The sequence below is a fragment of the Oncorhynchus kisutch genome, unplaced genomic scaffold (assembly GCF_002021735.2).
Source record: "Oncorhynchus kisutch isolate 150728-3 unplaced genomic scaffold, Okis_V2 scaffold3858, whole genome shotgun sequence".
NCBI classification, from domain to species: domain Eukaryota; kingdom Metazoa; phylum Chordata; class Actinopteri; order Salmoniformes; family Salmonidae; genus Oncorhynchus; species Oncorhynchus kisutch.
The window spans coordinates 192,067-210,979 of NW_022265803.1; the positions used below are offsets into that span (position 1 = coordinate 192,067).

General features: G+C 44.8%; 2 long non-coding RNA genes across 2 annotated transcripts; both read left to right on the forward strand.

Moving 5' to 3' along the window:
* Nucleotides 1-667: 667 nt before the first annotated feature.
* LOC116372038 (uncharacterized) lies at nucleotides 668-18,110 on the forward strand. Its single transcript, XR_004209095.1, has 3 exons — nucleotides 668-4,128; nucleotides 4,174-4,277; nucleotides 17,240-18,110. It is a non-coding gene; the product is annotated as an uncharacterized LOC116372038 (long non-coding RNA).
* On the forward strand, nucleotides 8,483-11,617 carry LOC116372037 (uncharacterized). Its single transcript, XR_004209094.1, has 2 exons — nucleotides 8,483-8,733; nucleotides 10,833-11,617. It is a non-coding gene; the product is annotated as an uncharacterized LOC116372037 (long non-coding RNA).
* Nucleotides 18,111-18,913: the final 803 nt, after the last annotated feature.

Below are 18,913 nucleotides of genomic sequence, written 5' to 3' on the forward strand. Positions count from 1 at the left end.
AATACCATAGATGATATATAACATGTAGATATAAATACCATAGATGATATATACAGTGGGGCAAAAAAGTATTTAGTCAGAAACCAATTGTGCAAGTTCTCCCACGTAAAAAGATGAGAGAGGCCTGTAATTTTCATCATAGGTACACTTCAACAATGACAAACAAAATGAGAAACAATTTCACTCAATTTATTCTAATTAACTTAATAATTATGACACACCCCTTACTATTGTCATTGGTTGCACTAATTGTCCACATAACCTGGTTCAAGCATTCATGACATGACCCTGAAGAAGGCTAGTTAAACAATGAACCATAATCCCAACTCATGACGTTACTGTATAAATCTGTGATGCCCATTCATATCAATGGTTCATAAAATAACATTTGATTTGAATGGTTCCCACAACAAATTTCAGGCAATGCATGAACCGTTGAAGTCGAATGTTTACATACACCTTAGCCAAATACAGTGGGGAGAACAAGTATTTGAGAAACTGCCGATTTTGCAGGTTTTCCTACTTACAAAGCATGTAGAGGTCTGTACATTTTTATCATAGGTACACTTCAACTGTGAGAGACGGAATCTAAAACAAAAATCCAGAAAATCACATTGTGTGATATAATATAATAAGGTATAATTATAATATAATTTTTAAGTAATTCATTTGCATATTAAAGCAGCACTCAACCAGGTTAGATATGTAGATCAGAGAGGAAGTTCTTCCTGTCTCATCCAGGATACAGACACATAGCTGACCGCATGGGAACACCACATCTACAGAAAACACTCAACCAGGTTAGATATGTAGATCAGAGAGGAAGTTCTTCCTGTCTCATCCAGGATACAGACACATAGCTGACCGCATGGGAACACCACATCTACAGAAAACACTCAACCAGGTTAGATATGTAGATCAGAGAGGAAGTTCTTCCTGTCTCATCCAGGATACAGACACATAGCTGACCGCATGGGAACACCACATCTACAGAAAACACTCAACCAGGTTAGATATGTAGATCAGAGAGGAAGTTCTTCCTGTCTCATCCAGGATACAGACACATAGCTGACCGCATGGGAACACCACATCTACAGAAAACACTCAACCAGGTTAGATATGTAGATCAGAGAGGAAGTTCTTCCTGTCTCATCCAGGATACAGACACATAGCTGACCGCATGGGAACACCACATCTACAGAAAACACTCAACCAGGTTAGATATGTAGATCAGAGAGGAAGTTCTTCCTGTCTCATCCAGGATACAGACACATAGCTGACCGCATGGGAACACCACATCTACAGAAAACACTCAACCAGGTTAGATATGTAGATCAGAGAGGAAGTTCTTCCTGTCTCATCCAGGATACAGACACATAGCTGACCGCATGGGAACACCACATCTACAGAAAACACTCAACCAGGTTAGATATGTAGATCAGAGAGGAAGTTCTTCCTGTCTCATCCAGGATACAGACACATAGCTGACCGCATGGGAACACCACATCTACAGAAAACACTCAACCAGGTTAGATATGTAGATCAGAGAGGAAGTTCTTCCTGTCTCATCCAGGATACAGACACATAGCTGACCGCATGGGAACACCACATCTACAGAAAACACTCAACCAGGTTAGATATGTAGATCAGAGAGGAAGTTCTTCCTGTCTCATCCAGGATACAGACACATAGCTGACCGCATGGGAACACCACATCTACAGAAAACACTCAACCAGGTTAGATATGTAGATCAGAGAGGAAGTTCTTCCTGTCTCATCCAGGATACAGACACATAGCTGACCGCATGGGAACACCACATCTACAGAAAACACTCAACCAGGTTAGATATGTAGATCAGAGAGGAAGTTCTTCCTGTCTCATCCAGGATACAGACACATAGCTGACCGCATGGGAACACCACATCTACAGAAAACACTCAACCAGGTTAGATATGTAGATCAGAGAGGAAGTTCTTCCTGTCTCATCCAGGATACAGACACATAGCTGACCGCATGGGAACACCACATCTACAGAAAACACTCAACCAGGTTAGATATGTAGATCAGAGAGGAAGTTCTTCCTGTCTCATCCAGGATACAGACACATAGCTGACCGCATGGGAACACCACATCTACAGAAAACACTCAACCAGGTTAGATATGTAGATCAGAGAGGAAGTTCTTCCTGTCTCATCCAGGATACAGACACATAGCTGACCGCATGGGAACACCACATCTACAGAAAACACTCAACCAGGTTAGATATGTAGATCAGAGAGGAAGTTCTTCCTGTCTCATCCAGGATACAGACACATAGCTGACCGCATGGGAACACCACATCTACAGAAAACACTCAACCAGGTTAGATATGTAGATCAGAGAGGAAGTTCTTCCTGTCTCATCCAGGATACAGACACATAGCTGACCGCATGGGAACACCACATCTACAGAAAACACTCAACCAGGTTAGATATGTAGATCAGAGAGGAAGTTCTTCCTGTCTCATCCAGGATACAGACACATAGCTGACCGCATGGGAACACCACATCTACAGAAAACACTCAACCAGGTTAGATATGTAGATCAGAGAGGAAGTTCTTCCTGTCTCATCCAGGATACAGACACATAGCTGACCGCATGGGAACACCACATCTACAGAAAACACTCAACCAGGTTAGATATGTAGATCAGAGAGGAAGTTCTTCCTGTCTCATCCAGGATACAGACACATAGCTGACCGCATGGGAACACCACATCTACAGAAAACACTCAACCAGGTTAGATATGTAGATCAGAGAGGAAGTTCTTCCTGTCTCATCCAGGATACAGACACATAGCTGACCGCATGGGAACACCACATCTACAGAAAACACTCAACCAGGTTAGATATGTAGATCAGAGAGGAAGTTCTTCCTGTCTCATCCAGGATACAGACACATAGCTGACCGCATGGGAACACCACATCTACAGAAAACACTCAACCAGGTTAGATATGTAGATCAGAGAGGAAGTTCTTCCTGTCTCATCCAGGATACAGACACATAGCTGACCGCATGGGAACACCACATCTACAGAAAACACTCAACCAGGTTAGATATGTAGATCAGAGAGGAAGTTCTTCCTGTCTCATCCAGGATACAGACACATAGCTGACCGCATGGGAACACCACATCTACAGAAAACACTCAACCAGGTTAGATATGTAGATCAGAGAGGAAGTTCTTCCTGTCTCATCCAGGATACAGACACATAGCTGACCGCATGGGAACACCACATCTACAGAAAACACTCAACCAGGTTAGATATGTAGATCAGAGAGGAAGTTCTTCCTGTCTCATCCAGGATACAGACACATAGCTGACCGCATGGGAACACCACATCTACAGAAAACACTCAACCAGGTTAGATATGTAGATCAGAGAGGAAGTTCTTCCTGTCTCATCCAGGATACAGACACATAGCTGACCGCATGGGAACACCACATCTACAGAAAACACTCAACCAGGTTAGATATGTAGATCAGAGAGGAAGTTCTTCCTGTCTCATCCAGGATACAGACACATAGCTGACCGCATGGGAACACCACATCTACAGAAAACACTCAACCAGGTTAGATATGTAGATCAGAGAGGAAGTTCTTCCTGTCTCATCCAGGATACAGACACATAGCTGACCGCATGGGAACACCACATCTACAGAAAACACTCAACCAGGTTAGATATGTAGATCAGAGAGGAAGTTCTTCCTGTCTCATCCAGGATACAGACACATAGCTGACCGCATGGGAACACCACATCTACAGAAAACACTCAACCAGGTTAGATATGTAGATCAGAGAGGAAGTTCTTCCTGTCTCATCCAGGATACAGACACATAGCTGACCGCATGGGAACACCACATCTACAGAAAACACTCAACCAGGTTAGATATGTAGATCAGAGAGGAAGTTCTTCCTGTCTCATCCAGGATACAGACACATAGCTGACCGCATGGGAACACCACATCTACAGAAAACACTCAACCAGGTTAGATATGTAGATCAGAGAGGAAGTTCTTCCTGTCTCATCCAGGATACAGACACATAGCTGACCGCATGGGAACACCACATCTACAGAAAACACTCAACCAGGTTAGATATGTAGATCAGAGAGGAAGTTCTTCCTGTCTCAACCAGGTTAGATATGTAGATCAGAGAGGAAGTTCTTCCTGTCTCATCCAGGATACAGACACATAGCTGACCGCATGGGAACACCACATCTACAGAAAACACTCAACCAGGTTAGATATGTAGATCAGAGAGGAAGTTCTTCCTGTCTCATCCAGGATAGATATGTAGATGCAGAGAGGAAGTTCTTCCTGTCTCATCCAGGATAGATATGTAGATGTAGAGAGGAAGTTCTTCCTGTCTCATCCAGGATAGATATGTAGATGCAGAGAGGAAGTTCTTCCTGTCTCATCCAGGATAGATATGTAGATGCAGAGAGGAAGTTCTTCCTGTCTCATCCAGGATAGATATGTAGATGCAGAGAGGAAGTTCTTCCTGTCTCATCCAGGATAGATATGTAGATGCAGAGAGGAAGTTCTTCCTGTCTCATCCAGGATAGATATGTAGATGCAGAGAGGAAGTTCTTCCTGTCTCATCCAGGATAGATATGTAGATGCAGAGAGGAAGTTCTTCCTGTCTCAACCAGGTTAGATATGTAGATGCAGAGAGGAAGTTCTTCCTGTCTCATCCAGGATACAGACGCATTCAATCTGGAGTGGCAGATTGCACTCTGGGCGTTGGTAAATTCAGAGCGTTTATCTCTCGGAGCATTCAGCACTCTGGACACCCTGCTCGATGAATAGGGTTGATCTGAGCGTTCTGACCTCATAGTGGAAGTCAAGCTCCCAAGCTAACTGGCTAATGTTGTTTAGCTTGGTATCTAGTCACTTTATCTCTACCTATGTCTACATATCTACCTCAATTACCTCGTACCCCTGCACATTGACTCAGTACTGGTATACAGTTGTATATAGCCAAGTTATCGTTACTCATTGTGTGTTTATTCCTTGTGTTATTATTTTTCAATTATTATTATTTATTTATTGTTGGGAAGGGCCCGTCAATAAGCATTTCACTGTTAGTCTACACCTGTTGTTTATGAAGCATGTGACAAATAACATTTGATTTGATTTGACAGATACACACACAGAGAAAAGCATGCACGTGCACACTCACAAGACTGCAGAGCCATGCTTCAGTTGGACATTTGAGAGTTGTATTGATGCATCTGTGTGTATTATTATAATAGTTTATCGCAGTAGGGAGGCAATAACATTGACAGTGTAGGGTGAAGTTGCCCCTAGACACTGATCTGGGGTCAGTTTAGCATTAAGCCCCCCCCCCCCCCCCCCCACGAATGGTTTTAAAATGAGGTTGGCCTGTAATACCACTCCTGGCCACACGGGGGAGATGTGGAGCTAGCTTGTCTTGCAGTGTTTTCAGGGTGTTGTGCAGTGTGTGTGTGTGCTGTTAGATGTGTGAGAGAATGCCACTCCGACATTGCTTACCCTAATATTTATATATTTCTTAATTCCATTCTTTTACTTTTAGATGTGTGTATTGTTGTGAAATGTTAGATATTACTGCACTGTTGGAGGGTGGAACACAAGCATTTCGTAACACCTACAATAACATCTGCTAAATTAGTATTAATTTAACGAGGCAAGTCAGTTAAGAACAAATTCTTATTTACAATGACGGCCTACCCCGGACAAACCCGGACGACGCTGGGCCAATTGTGCGACACCCTATGGGACTCCCAATCACGGCCGGATGTGATGCAGCCTGGATTCGAACCAGGGACGACTCTCGCACTGAGATAGTGTGCCTTAGACCGCTGCACCACTCAGGAGCCCAACATATGTTTATTTTATCAATAAAATGTGATTTGATGTGTCTCTGGTTAACCCTCAAGACAAGCTGCAGGTTTACACACACACCTTGTGACTTAGTGGATGTCAAAGACTTACTTACTTTTCCTGTATTATCCTGAAGGATTGTGGAATGCCTACCTGCTGCTCGTTTTAGTTTAGTAACAGATGCCGGTATGAACTAACTAAACAAAATGCCTTTTCTCTCTCGTTGTCCTTCTCCCTCCATCTCTCTCTCTTTGTCCTTCTCCCTCCATCTCTCTCTCTTTGTCCTTCTCCCTCCATCTCTCTCTCTTTGTCCTTCTCCCTCCATCTCTCTCTCGTTGTCCTTCTCCCTCCATCTCTCTCTCGTTGTCCTTCTCCCTCCATCTCTCTCTCGTTGTCCTTCTCCCTCCATCTCTCTCTCGTTGTCCTTCTCCCTCCATCTCTCTCTCGTTGTCCTTCTCCCTCCATCTCTCTCTCGTTGTCCTTCTCCCTCCATCTCTCTCTCTCTGTCCTTCTCCCTCCATCTCTCTCTCTTTTTCCTTCTCCCTCCATCTCTCTCTCTTTTTCCTTCTCCCTCCATCTCTCTCTCTTTTTCCTTCTCCCTCCATCTCTCTCTCTTTTTCCTTCTCCCTCCATCTCTCTCTCTTTTTCCTTCTCCCTCCATCTCTCTCTTTGTCCTTCTCCCTCCATCTCTCTCTTTTTGTCCTTCTCCCTCCATCTCTCTCTCTTTGTCCTTCTCCCTCCATCTCTCTCTCTTTGTCCTTCTCCCTCCATCTCTCTCTCTTTGTCCTTCTCCCTCCATCTCTCTCTCTTTGTCCTTCTCTCTTTCACTGGTCAACAACCTCTTTCCCTTTCTTAATCACTCTGTCACTTCCATGACACCTACTTCCCTTGGGCTAAAGGAGATCCTAATAAAATGTAAATCAAGCCCTCTCCCTCCCCTCTCTCACTGAATGAGTAAAATACATTTAAAAGCCACACTGTTAGCTGTCCAGTACATTGCTCTTTTACACTCATTGGACTGAATCGTGTCCCTCGTACGGAGCAACACCTAACAATGAACTGATGATGATGATGCCTTCTTGGTAACACTTTGTTAAATCATCCTGTCTAACGTTAGGGTCATGTCCCCTAGTCTTTAGTGTGGGCTTTACAATTATATCACTGCATCTGTTAGATGCCTTTTTTAAATGTTGAATTTGACCCCTTTTTCTCCCCAATTTCATGGTCTCCAATTGTTTTTAGTAGCTACTATCTTGTCTCATCGCTACAACTCCCATACGGGCTCGGGAGAGTCGAAGGTTGAAAGTCATGCGTCCTCCGATACACAACCCAACCAAGCCGCACTGCTTCTTAACACAGCGCGCATCCAACCCGGAAGCCAGCCGCACCAATGTGTTGGAGGAAACACCGTGCACCTGGCAACCTTGGTTAGCGCGCACTGCGCCCGGAGTCGCTGGTGCGCGATGAGACAAGGACATCCCGACCAAGCCCTCCCTAACCCGGACGACGCTAGGCCAATTGTGCGGCCGGTTACGACAGAGCCTGGGCGCGAACCCAGAGTCTCAGATGACACAGCTGGCGCTGCAGTACAGCGCCCTTAACCACTGCGCCACACCGCTGTTAAGTGCCGTTTATGTGGTATTTACGCTGAAGACCAATCAAAAAGCTGACAAAAGTTAAAATTACAATGCTACTTCCTGGACAATGACATGTTTCATTGGGTATACTGTGATCTGTATGTTTTTCATGATGTCGGTAGGCCACTAGAGAGACACAGCTGTCCACTGCAATCAGAACCATCCGTCCTGGGACCGTAACCACAAAGCCTCTCAGAATAGGACTTATGATATAGAATGTACACACACACATGCACACACACACATGTACACACACACACACACACACACATGTACACACACACATGTAAACACACACATGTACACACACGTACACACACACATGTAAACACACACATGTACACACACACACACACACACACACACGTACACACACACACACATGTACACACACACACACACACACATGTACACACACACACATGCACATGTACACACACACACACATGTACACACACACACATGTACACACACACACACACACACACACGTACACACACACACACACACATGTACACACACACACACACGTACACACACACGCACATGTACACACACACACACATGTACACACACACACACATGCACATGTACACACACACACACACATGTACACACACACACACACACACACACACACATGTACACACACACACACGTACACACACACACACATGTACACACACACACACACACACACACACACACACGTACACACACACATGTACACACACACACACATGCACATGTACACACACACACACACACACGTACACACACACACACACACACACACACACATGTACACACACACACACATGTACACACACACACACATGCACACACACATGTACAGATACAGTTCGCATGTGAAAACACACGCTCTCACGTGTAAGTTTGTCTCTCACCCCCTCTCCCCTCCCTCCTCCTCCCTCCCCCAGCCCCCCTCCTCAGGCCAGACCAGCCCCGGCCGCTGTCCCCCCTCCTAGTCGCCCCCCGGCAGCAAGAGGCCCCACCGCCGCCCCTCCTCCCTCCAGTCCCCAAAACCCAGCTTTCGGGGCGCCCCTCATCCCCTCTCGACCCGGACCCCCACCAGTCAACACCTACAGTGCAGCGGACCCTGTCGTCAATGTCCCCCTGATCCCATCTCGCCCAGCCAGGGTACCCCCAGCCCTGCCCCCCGGCATACCCAGGTAAGAGCTCTGCTCCTGGGCAGGCGAGTGTAAACAACCCCACTTACCTCTGGAGGAATGGAGGCTGGAACTGCTAGAACGGTCTATTCTGTCACAATAGGTCACTTTTATTAGAGATGTTACATTCAGAGGGGTGGTTGTGGTGGTAATAGTGGTTGTGGTAGTAGTGGTGGTGGTGGTTGTGGTGGGGAATTGGGATAGTGGTTGTGGTTGTGGTGGTGGTGGTTGTGGTGATAGTGGTTGTGGTGGTTGTGATGGTAGTGGTTGTGGCAGTGGTAGTAGTGATGGTAGTGGTTGTGGTGGTTGTGGTAGTGATGGTTGTAGGAGTAGTGGTTGTGGTGATAGTGGTTGTGATGGTAGTGGTTGTGGCAGTGGTAGTAGTGGTGGTAGTGGTTGTGGTGGTTGTGGTAGTGATGGTTGTAGGAGTAGTGGTTGTGGTGATAGTGGTTGTGGTGGTTGTGATGGTAGTGGTTGTGGCAGTGGTAGTAGTGGTGGTAGTGGTTGTGGTGGTTGTGGTAGTGATGGTTGTAGGAGTAGTGGTTGTGGTGATAGTGGTTGTGGTGGTTGTGATGGTAGTGGTTGTGGCAGTGGTAGTAGTGGTGGTAGTGGTTGTGGTAGTGATGGTTGTAGGAGTAGTGGTTGTGGTGGTAGTAGTGGTGGTAGTGATGGTTGTAGGAGTAGTGGTTGTGGTAGTAGTGGTTGAAGGGGTTGTGGTGGTAGTGATGATAGTGGTGGTTGTGGTGATAGTGATGGTAGTTGTGTTAGTGGTAGTGATGGTTATGGTAGTGATGGTTGTGGTGATAGTGGTTGTGGTGGGGGGGGGGGGTGTTAGTGGTTGTGATGGTAGTGATGGTTGTGGTAGTGATGGTAGTGGTTGTGGTGGGGGGTTTGGTGGTTGTGGTGGTAGTGATTGTAGTGGTTGTGATGGTAGTTGTGGTAGTGATGGTTGTGGTAGTGATGGTGGTTGTGGTAGTGATGGTGGTAGTGGTTGTGGTGGTAGTGATGATAGTGCTTGTAGTGGTTGTGGTAGTGATGTTGGTGATGATAGTGGTTGTGGTGGTTGTGGTAGTGATGGTTGTGGTTGTGATGGTTGTGGTTGTAGTGGTTGTGGTTGTAGTGGTTGTAGTAGTGGTGGTGGTGGTAGTGATTGTTGTGGTGGTTGTGATGGTAGTGATGGTTGTGGTGGTAATGGTTGTGGTAGTGATGGTAGTGGGGGGTTTGCTGGTAGTGGTTGTGGTAGTTGTGGGGGGTTTCGTGTATCATGAGTTGTGGGAATGATACATATGTTTTTCTCTTCTCTCCTCCCTCCCTCCACCCTCCCTCCTCTCCCTCCCTGCTTCCCCCATCCCACCTTCCCTCTCTCTCCATCCCCCTCCCTCCCTCCTCTCCCTCCCTGCTTCCCCATCCCACCTTCCCTCTCTCTCCGTCCCCCTCCCTCCCTCCTCTCCCTCCCTGCTTCCCCCATCCCACCTTCCCTCTCTCTCCATTCCCCTCCCTCCCTCCCTGCTTCCCCCATCCCACCTTCCCTCTCTCTCCATCCCTCCCTCCCTCTCTCTCCATCCCCCTCCCTCCCTTCTCTCCCTCCCTGCTTCCCCATCCCACCTTCCCTCTCTCTCCATTCCCCTCCCTCTCTCCCTCCATCCATCAATTCCTCCCTCTTTCTCCATCCCCCCTCCCTCTCTCTCCATTCCCCTCCTCTCCCTTCCTGCTTCTCTCCACCCCCCTCCCTCCCTCCTCTCCCTCCGTCCCTCCCTTCCTCCCTCTCTCTCCATTCCCCTCCCTCCCTCCTCTCCCTCCCTGCTTCTCTCCATCCCCCTCCCTCCCTCCCTTCTTCCCCCATCCCACCTTCCCTCTTCCCCCATCCCACCTTCCCTCTTCCCCCCTCCCTCCCTTCCTCCCTCTCTCTCCATTCCCCTCCCTCCCTCCTCTCCCTCCCTGCTTCTCTCCATCCACCTCCCTCCCTCCCTCCCTGCTTCCCCCATCCCACCTTCCCTCTTCCCCCATCCCACCTTCCCTCTTCCCCCCTCCCTCCCTTCCTCCCTGCTTCTCTCCATCCCTCCCTCCTTCTCTCTCCCTCCTTCTGTCGTCCTCTATAACAGAAGACCCCCAGCGGCCCCAGGCCGGCCCACCATCATACGCCCTTCAGAGCCTTCACTGCTGGACTAGACAGACAGACAGACAGACAGACAGAATGAATAATTACCACTCCTAATGTCCTTTGACTACAAAGACACACTTTGCGTAACGTTGATGTTTTATTCACTAACATGATTCCAGACTGTCTTTCATGTATTCTCTCTTAATATTCATATTGTCATGTTATTGTTATTTCATGTATTCTCTCTTAATATTCATATTGTCATGTTATTGTTATTTCCATTTAAGCAACACTATGTACTTTTGATCACATAGTTTTTTTGTTATAGCTTTGTTACAATGTTTAATACCTTCAATTTTTCAAAGGGATTGAGAGAGAGAGAGAGAAATGAAACATACATGTTTTTGTTTAACTCTAACTTACTTTAATGAACTCCGTTCAAACCGGTGGATTAGACAGAATTTCAAATCAAACAGGTTTAAAATATGGAACAGATTTTTGTGAATACCCAGAATACTTCTTCTTCACATGGAAGCATTATTCCATTGTTTTAAATAAGAAATACACTCCATAATTAATAACTAAATACTCATAGTTCTTTATACTGTTTGAAATGTTTCTAACCTTCTTACTGGATCATATGTACATTTGTATTTTTAGATCTGATCTTCAATATGCACTTCTTTATCTATGCAGGAATATTATAGTAAGTCCTTTCCAGCTCGCGGCTTTTTGAAATTCATTTGGATGAAATGCTAATTATGCTATAAAATGAATTGATTTCAATGGAAAATAGTTAGCTTCAACTGCCCTCACAGTTCACTCAAAGAACACTGGTAACCAGTCAGGGTTGGTGTCCATTCCGTTTCAATTTCAGTCAATTCAGAAAGTTCCAATTCTCTTCAATGCTCTTTAATGAGGAGCATTTGGAATTGGAATTTAGATTTGGAATTTGGTTCTCTCTCTGAATTGACAGGAATTGACATGGAATTTACATGGAATTGACACCAACCCTGTAGTCAATAGAGATACCAGGTGTCTCGTCAGTTATCGATGTTAGTAGTAGATAGTTGTTAGACAAGGGCCGAGATTCAATCAAAGATGCGTTGTCGATAAGCTCACTGCACTTGACTTTTAAAAGGTCATTCATGACATCCGCTGCGTTTACCGCAAATGCAACATCTCTGCAAACATCTGGGAAATTCCCTTTAAAGGGATCCCTGTTGAGAGTGTTGTTTGATTATCGCTTCTTTAATTAAATCCCGGCTTTTAGCCCAGTCTATTGTAAATGGTAGCTTGCTGTCAATCTGGCCTCTGCTTCCTGAATAGACCATTCAAAATAGACCTGCTTCCTGAATGGACCATTCCAAATGGACCTGGTTCCTGAATGGACCAATCAAAATGGACCTGCTTCCTGAATGGACCAATCAGAAACCAGACAGAGGGGGTAGTGCCCCACATAGGGAATAGGATGCCGTTTCAGACTCTTTTGTATTGTTTTGTTTTTTTAAATGACTTTTTCTATTTTTCTAAGTGCCTCTTACCTGTGGCTTTCCTATTGGATGAACAGATGAATGACATGATACATTAACAAAGGAATGGATCACTGGGTGAACGAGGGATGGTAGAATGGGACAGTAGTGTGAAGGTGGATGAAGATGGTAGAATGGAACAGTAGTGTGAAGGTGGATGAAGATGGTAGAATGGAACAGTAGTGTGAAGGTGGATGAAGATGGTAGAATGGAACAGTAGTATGAAGGTGGATGAAGATGGTAGAATGGAACAGTAGTGTGAAGGTGGATGAAGATGGTAGAATGGAACAGTAGTGTGAAGGTGGATGAAGATGGTAGAATGGAACAGTAGTGTGAAGGTGGATGAAGATGGTAGAATGGAACAGTAGTGTGAAGGTGGATGAAGATGGTAGAATGGAACAGTAGTATGAAGGTGGATGAAGATGGTAGAATGGAACAGTAGTGTGAAGGTGGATGAAGATGGTAGAATGGAACAGTAGTGTGAAGGTGGATGAAGATGGTAGAATGGAACAGTAGTGTGAAGGTGGATGAAGATGGTAGAATGGAACAGTAGTGTGAAGAAGGTGGATGAAGATGGTAGAATGGAACAGTAGTGTGAAGGTGGATGAAGATGGTAGAATGGAACAGTAGTATGAAGGTGGATGAAGATGGTAGAATGGAACAGTAGTATGAAGGTGGATGAAGATGGTAGAATGGAACAGTAGTGTGAAGGTGGATGAAGATGGTAGAATGGAACAGTAGTATGAAGGTGGATGAAGATGGTAGAATGGAACAGTAGTGTGAAGGTGGATGAAGATGGTAGAATGGAACAGTAGTGTGAAGGTGGATGAAGATGGTAGAATGGAACAGTAGTATGAAGGTGGATGAAGATGGTAGAATGGAACAGTAGTATGAAGGTGGATGAAGATGGTAGAATGGAACAGTAGTGTGAAGGTGGATGAAGATGGTAGAATGGAACAGTAGTGTGAAGGTGGATGAAGATGGTAGAATGGAACAGTAGTATGAAGGTGGATGAAGATGGTAGAATGGAACAGTAGTGTGAAGAAGGTGGATGAAGATGGTAGAATGGAACAGTAGTGTGAAGGTGGATGAAGATGGTAGAATGGAACAGTAGTATGAAGGTGGATGAAGATGGTAGAATGGAACAGTAGTATGAAGGTGGATGAAGATGGTAGAATGGAACAGTAGTGTGAAGAAGGTGGATGAAGATGGTAGAATGGAACAGTAGTGTGAAGGTGGATGAAGATGGTAGAATGGAACAGTAGTATGAAGGTGGATGAAGATGGTAGAATGGAACAGTAGTATGAAGGTGGATGAAGATGGTAGAATGGAACAGTAGTGTGAAGGTGGATGAAGATGGTAGAATGGAACAGTAGTATGAAGGTGGATGAAGATGGTAGAATGGAACAGTAGTGTGAAGGTGGATGAAGATGGTAGAATGGAACAGTAGTGTGAAGGTGGATGAAGATGGTAGAATGGAACAGTAGTATGAAGGTGGATGAAGATGGTAGAATGGAACAGTAGTATGAAGGTGGATGAAGATGGTAGAATGGAACAGTAGTGTGAAGGTGGATGAAGATGGTAGAATGGAACAGTAGTGTGAAGGTGGATGAAGATGGTAGAATGGAACAGTAGTATGAAGGTGGATGAAGATGGTAGAATGGAACAGTAGTATGAAGGTGGATGAAGATGGTAGAATGGAACAGTAGTATGAAGGTGGATGAAGATGGTAGAATGGAACAGTAGTATGAAGGTGGATGAAGATGGTAGAATGGAACAGTAGTATGAAGGTGGATGAAGATGGTAGAATGGAACAGTAGTATGAAGGTGGATGAAGATGGTAGAATGGAACAGTAGTGTGAAGGTGGATGAAGATGGTAGAATGGAACAGTAGTATGAAGGTGGATGAAGATGGTAGAATGGAACAGTAGTGTGAAGGTGGGTGAAGATGGTAGAATGGAACAGTAGTGTGAAGGTGGATGAAGATGGTAGAATGGAACAGTAGTATGAAGGTGGATGAAGATGGTAGAATGGAACAGTAGTATGAAGGTGGATGAAGATGGTAGAATGGAACAGTAGTGTGAAGGTGGATGAAGATGGTAGAATGGAACAGTAGTGTGAAGGTGGATGAAGATGTGATATGGAATAATAAAGAGTTAAAGGGACTGAGGTGGTGGCTGGTCTTTTTGTCCAAGTTTGTTCCTGTTCATCCCCCTCTATATTGTCTGTCTGTCTGTCTGTCCGTCCGACCGACCGACCGACCGACCGAGTCTTTTGTTATGGGCTAGACAATTATATCATCCAATTTAGGAAAATGTGTTTATTTTTATTTTTTATATCTAATTATATTTATCTTTGTCAAATAATTGACTTCTGCCAGATGCCTTTTGAGGTTTTGGCTGAATACCACTGCGTTACGTTTCTGAGGTTTTGGCTGAATACCACTGCGTTACGTTTCTGAGGTTTTGGCTGAATACCACTGCGTTACGTTTCTGAGGTTTTGGCTGAATACCACTGCATTACGGTTCTGCCTGTTGGAGACCATTCAAAAAGCCTACAAATGTTGTTGTTGCCACTTCATGGAAACGTACGTGTCACTTTCTTAGGCTCGTGCCGCGTTCAAAACTAATTAGGAACTCAAAAATAAAACGAGCTCCGACTGGGAAAAAATATTTTTGGAATGGTCATCGAACTCGGAATTCCAAGTGGGGAAACTCAGGCATCTTTCCAGAGCGGGGACTTTACCACCTGAAGAACCCTGACTTCCAAGTGGGGAAACTCGGGCATCTTTCCAGAGCGGGGACTTTACCACCTGAAGAACACTGACGTCATGGTTTGACCTTTTTCCCCAGAGTTCCCAGTTCTCTTGAAAGCCCCAAATGCAGCGGTCTCTGTGTTAAAATATTATATCTGTGTTTGTCCATGAATTCACTTCTACCAGATGCAAATTTTTGAAGACCATTGCGTTATGTTTTTTTTGTCACTTGTGCTTTCATAGTCTATACAGCAGTCTGTGTGTTTGTCAGTAAGGGACAACAGCAGTCTGTGTGTTTGTCAGTAAGGGACAACAGCAGTCTGTGTGTTTGTCAGTAAGGAACAACAGCAGTCTGTGAGTTTTGTCAGTAAGGGACAACAGCAGTCTGTGTGTTTTGTCAGTAAGGGACAACAGCAGTCTGTGTGTTTTGTCAGTAAGGGACAACAACAGTCTGTGTGTTTGTCAGTAAAGGACAACAGCAGTCTGTGTTTGTCAGTAAAGGACAACAGCAGTCTGTGTGTTTGTCAGTAAGAGGCAACAGTCTGTGTGTTTGTCAGTAAGAGGCAACAGTCTGTGTGTTTGTCAGTAAGGGACAACAGCAGTCTGTGTGTTTGTCAGTAAGAGACAACAGCAGTCTGTGTGTGTGTCAGTAAGAGGCAACAGCAGTCTGTGTGTTTGTCAGTAAGAGGCAACAGCAGTCTGTGTGTTTGTCAGTAAGGGACAACAGCAGTCTGTGTGTTTTGTCAGTAAGGGACAACAACAGTCTGTGTGTGTGTCAGTAAGAGACAACAGCGGGAGAGAGAGAGGGGGATGGGTGAGAGAGGGAGGGTGAGAGAGATGGAAGGGGAGTGAGAGAGGGAGGGTAAGAGAGAGAGGGAGGGTGAGAGAGAGAGGGGGTGGGTGGGTGAGAGAGAGGCAGGGTGAGAGAGAGAGGCAGGGTGAGAGAGAGGCAGGGTGAGAGAGAGAAGGGGTGGGTGAGAAAGTGAGGGTGAGGGAGGGTGAGGTAGAGGGTGGGTGAGTGTGAGAGAGAGAGAGAGGGTGGGTGAGAGAGAAAGGGGGGATGGGAGAGAGAGATGGAAGGGGGGTGAGAGAGAGAGGGGGGGGGGGTGAGAGAGGGAGAGAGAGATCATAGAGTGAGTCTTGTGATAGTATAGTAAAGTACAGGTCACATGAAGGGTGTAGTTGCTGACTTGACAGAGACGCCGTGCTACTGAGAAACGTAAACTTCTACTACCAGACAGGTACAGACCTTCCCTCAATAATTATATGATGTAACATGTAGATATAAATACCATAGATGATATATAACATGTAGATATAAATACCATAGATGATATATACAGTGGGGCAAAAAAGTATTTAGTCAGAAACCAATTGTGCAAGTTCTCCCACGTAAAAAGATGAGAGAGGCCTTTAATTTTCATCATAGGTACACTTCAACAATGACAAACAAAATGAGAAACAATTTCACTCAATTTATTCTAATTAACTTAATAATTATGACACACCCCTTACTATTGTCATTGGTTGCACTAATTGTCCACATAACCTGGTTCAAGCATTCATGACATTACCCTGAAGAAGGCTAGTTAAACAATGAACCATAATCCCAACTCATGACGTTACTGTATAAATCTGTGATGCCCATTCATATCAATGGTTCATAAAATAACATTTGATTTGAATGGTTCCCACAACAAATTTCAGGCAATGCATGAACCGTTGAAGTCGAATGTTTACATACACCTTAGCCAAATACAGTGGGGATAACAAGTATTTGAGAAACTGCCGATTTTGCAGGTTTTCCTACTTACAAAGCATGTAGAGGTCTGTACATTTTTATCATAGGTACACTTCAACTGTGAGAGACGGAATCTAAAACAAAAATCCAGAAAATCACACTGTGTGATATAATATAATAAGGTATAATTTTTAAGTAATTCATTTGCATATTAAAGCAGCACTCAACCAGGTTAGATATGTAGATCAGAGAGGAAGTTCTTCCTGTCTCAACCAGGTTAGATATGTAGATGAGAGAGGAAGTTCTTCCTGTCTCATCCAGGATACAGACACATAGCTGACCGCATGGGAACACCACATCTACAGAAAACACTCAACCAGGTTAGATATGTAGATCAGAGAGGAAGTTCTTCCTGTCTCATCCAGGATACAGACACATAGCTGACCGCATGGGAACACCACATCTACAGAAAACACTCAACCAGGTTAGATATGTAGATCAGAGAGGAAGTTCTTCCTGTCTCATCCAGGATACAGACACATAGCTGACCGCATGGGAACACCACATCTACAGAAAACACTCAACCAGGTTAGATATGTAGATCAGAGAGGAAGTTCTTCCTGTCTCATCCAGGATACAGACACATAGCTGACCGCATGGGAACACCACATCTACAGAAAACACTCAACCAGGTTAGATATGTAGATCAGAGAGGAAGTTCTTCCTGTCTCATCCAGGATACAGACACATAGCTGACCGCATGGGAACACCACATCTACAGAAAACACTCAACCAGGTTAGATATGTAGATCAGAGAGGAAGTTCTTCCTGTCTCATCCAGGATACAGACACATAGCTGACCGCATGGGAACACCACATCTACAGAAAACACTCAACCAGGTTAGATATGTAGATCAGAGAGGAAGTTCTTCCTGTCTCATCCAGGTTAGATATGTAGATGCAGAGAGGAAGTTCTTCCTGTCTCATCCAGGATAGATATGTAGATGCAGAGAGGAAGTTCTTCCTGTCTCATCCAGGATAGATATGTAGATGCAGAGAGGAAGTTCTTCCTGTCTCATCCAGGATAGATATGTAGATGCAGAGAGGAAGTTCTTCCTGTCTCATCCAGGATAGATATGTAGATGCAGAGAGGAAGTTCTTCCTGTCTCATCCAGGATAGATATGTAGATGCAGAGAGGAAGTTCTTCCTGTCTCAACCAGGTTAGATATGTAGATGCAGAGAGGAAGTTCTTCCTGTCTCATCCAGGATACAGACGCATTCAATCTGGAGTGGCAGATTGCACTCTGGGCGTTGGTAAATTCAGAGCGTTTATCTCTCGGAGCATTCAGCACTCTGGACACCCTGCTCGATGAATAGGGTTGATCTGAGCGTTCTGACCTCATAGTGGAAGTCAAGCTCCCAAGCTAACTGGCTAATGTTGTTTAGCTTGGTATCTAGTCACTTTATCTCTACCTATGTCTACATATCTACCTCAATTACCTCGTACCCCTGCACATTGACTCAGTACTGGTATACAGTTGTATATAGCCAAGTTATCGTTACTCATTGTGTGTTTATTCCTTGTGTTATTATTTTTCAATTATTATTATTTATTTATTGTTGGGAAGGGCCCGTCAATAAGCATTTCACTGTTAGTCTACACCTGTTGTTTATGAAGCATGTGACAAATAACATTTGATTTGATTTGACAGATACACACACAGAGAAAAGCATGCACGTGCACACTCACAAGACTGCAGAGCCATGCTTCAGTTGGACATTTGAGAGTTGTATTGATGCATCTGTGTGTATTATTATAATAGTTTATCGCAGTAGGGAGGCAATAACATTGACAGTGTAGGGTGAAGTTGCCCCTAGACACTGATCTGGGGTCAGTTTAGCATTAAGCCCCCCCCCCCCCACGAATGGTTTTAAAATGAGGTTGGCCTGTAATACCACTCCTGGCCACACGGGGGAGATGTGGAGCTAGCTTGTCTTGCAGTGTTTTCAGGGTGTTGTGCAGTGTGTGTGTGTGCTGTTAGATGTGTGAGAG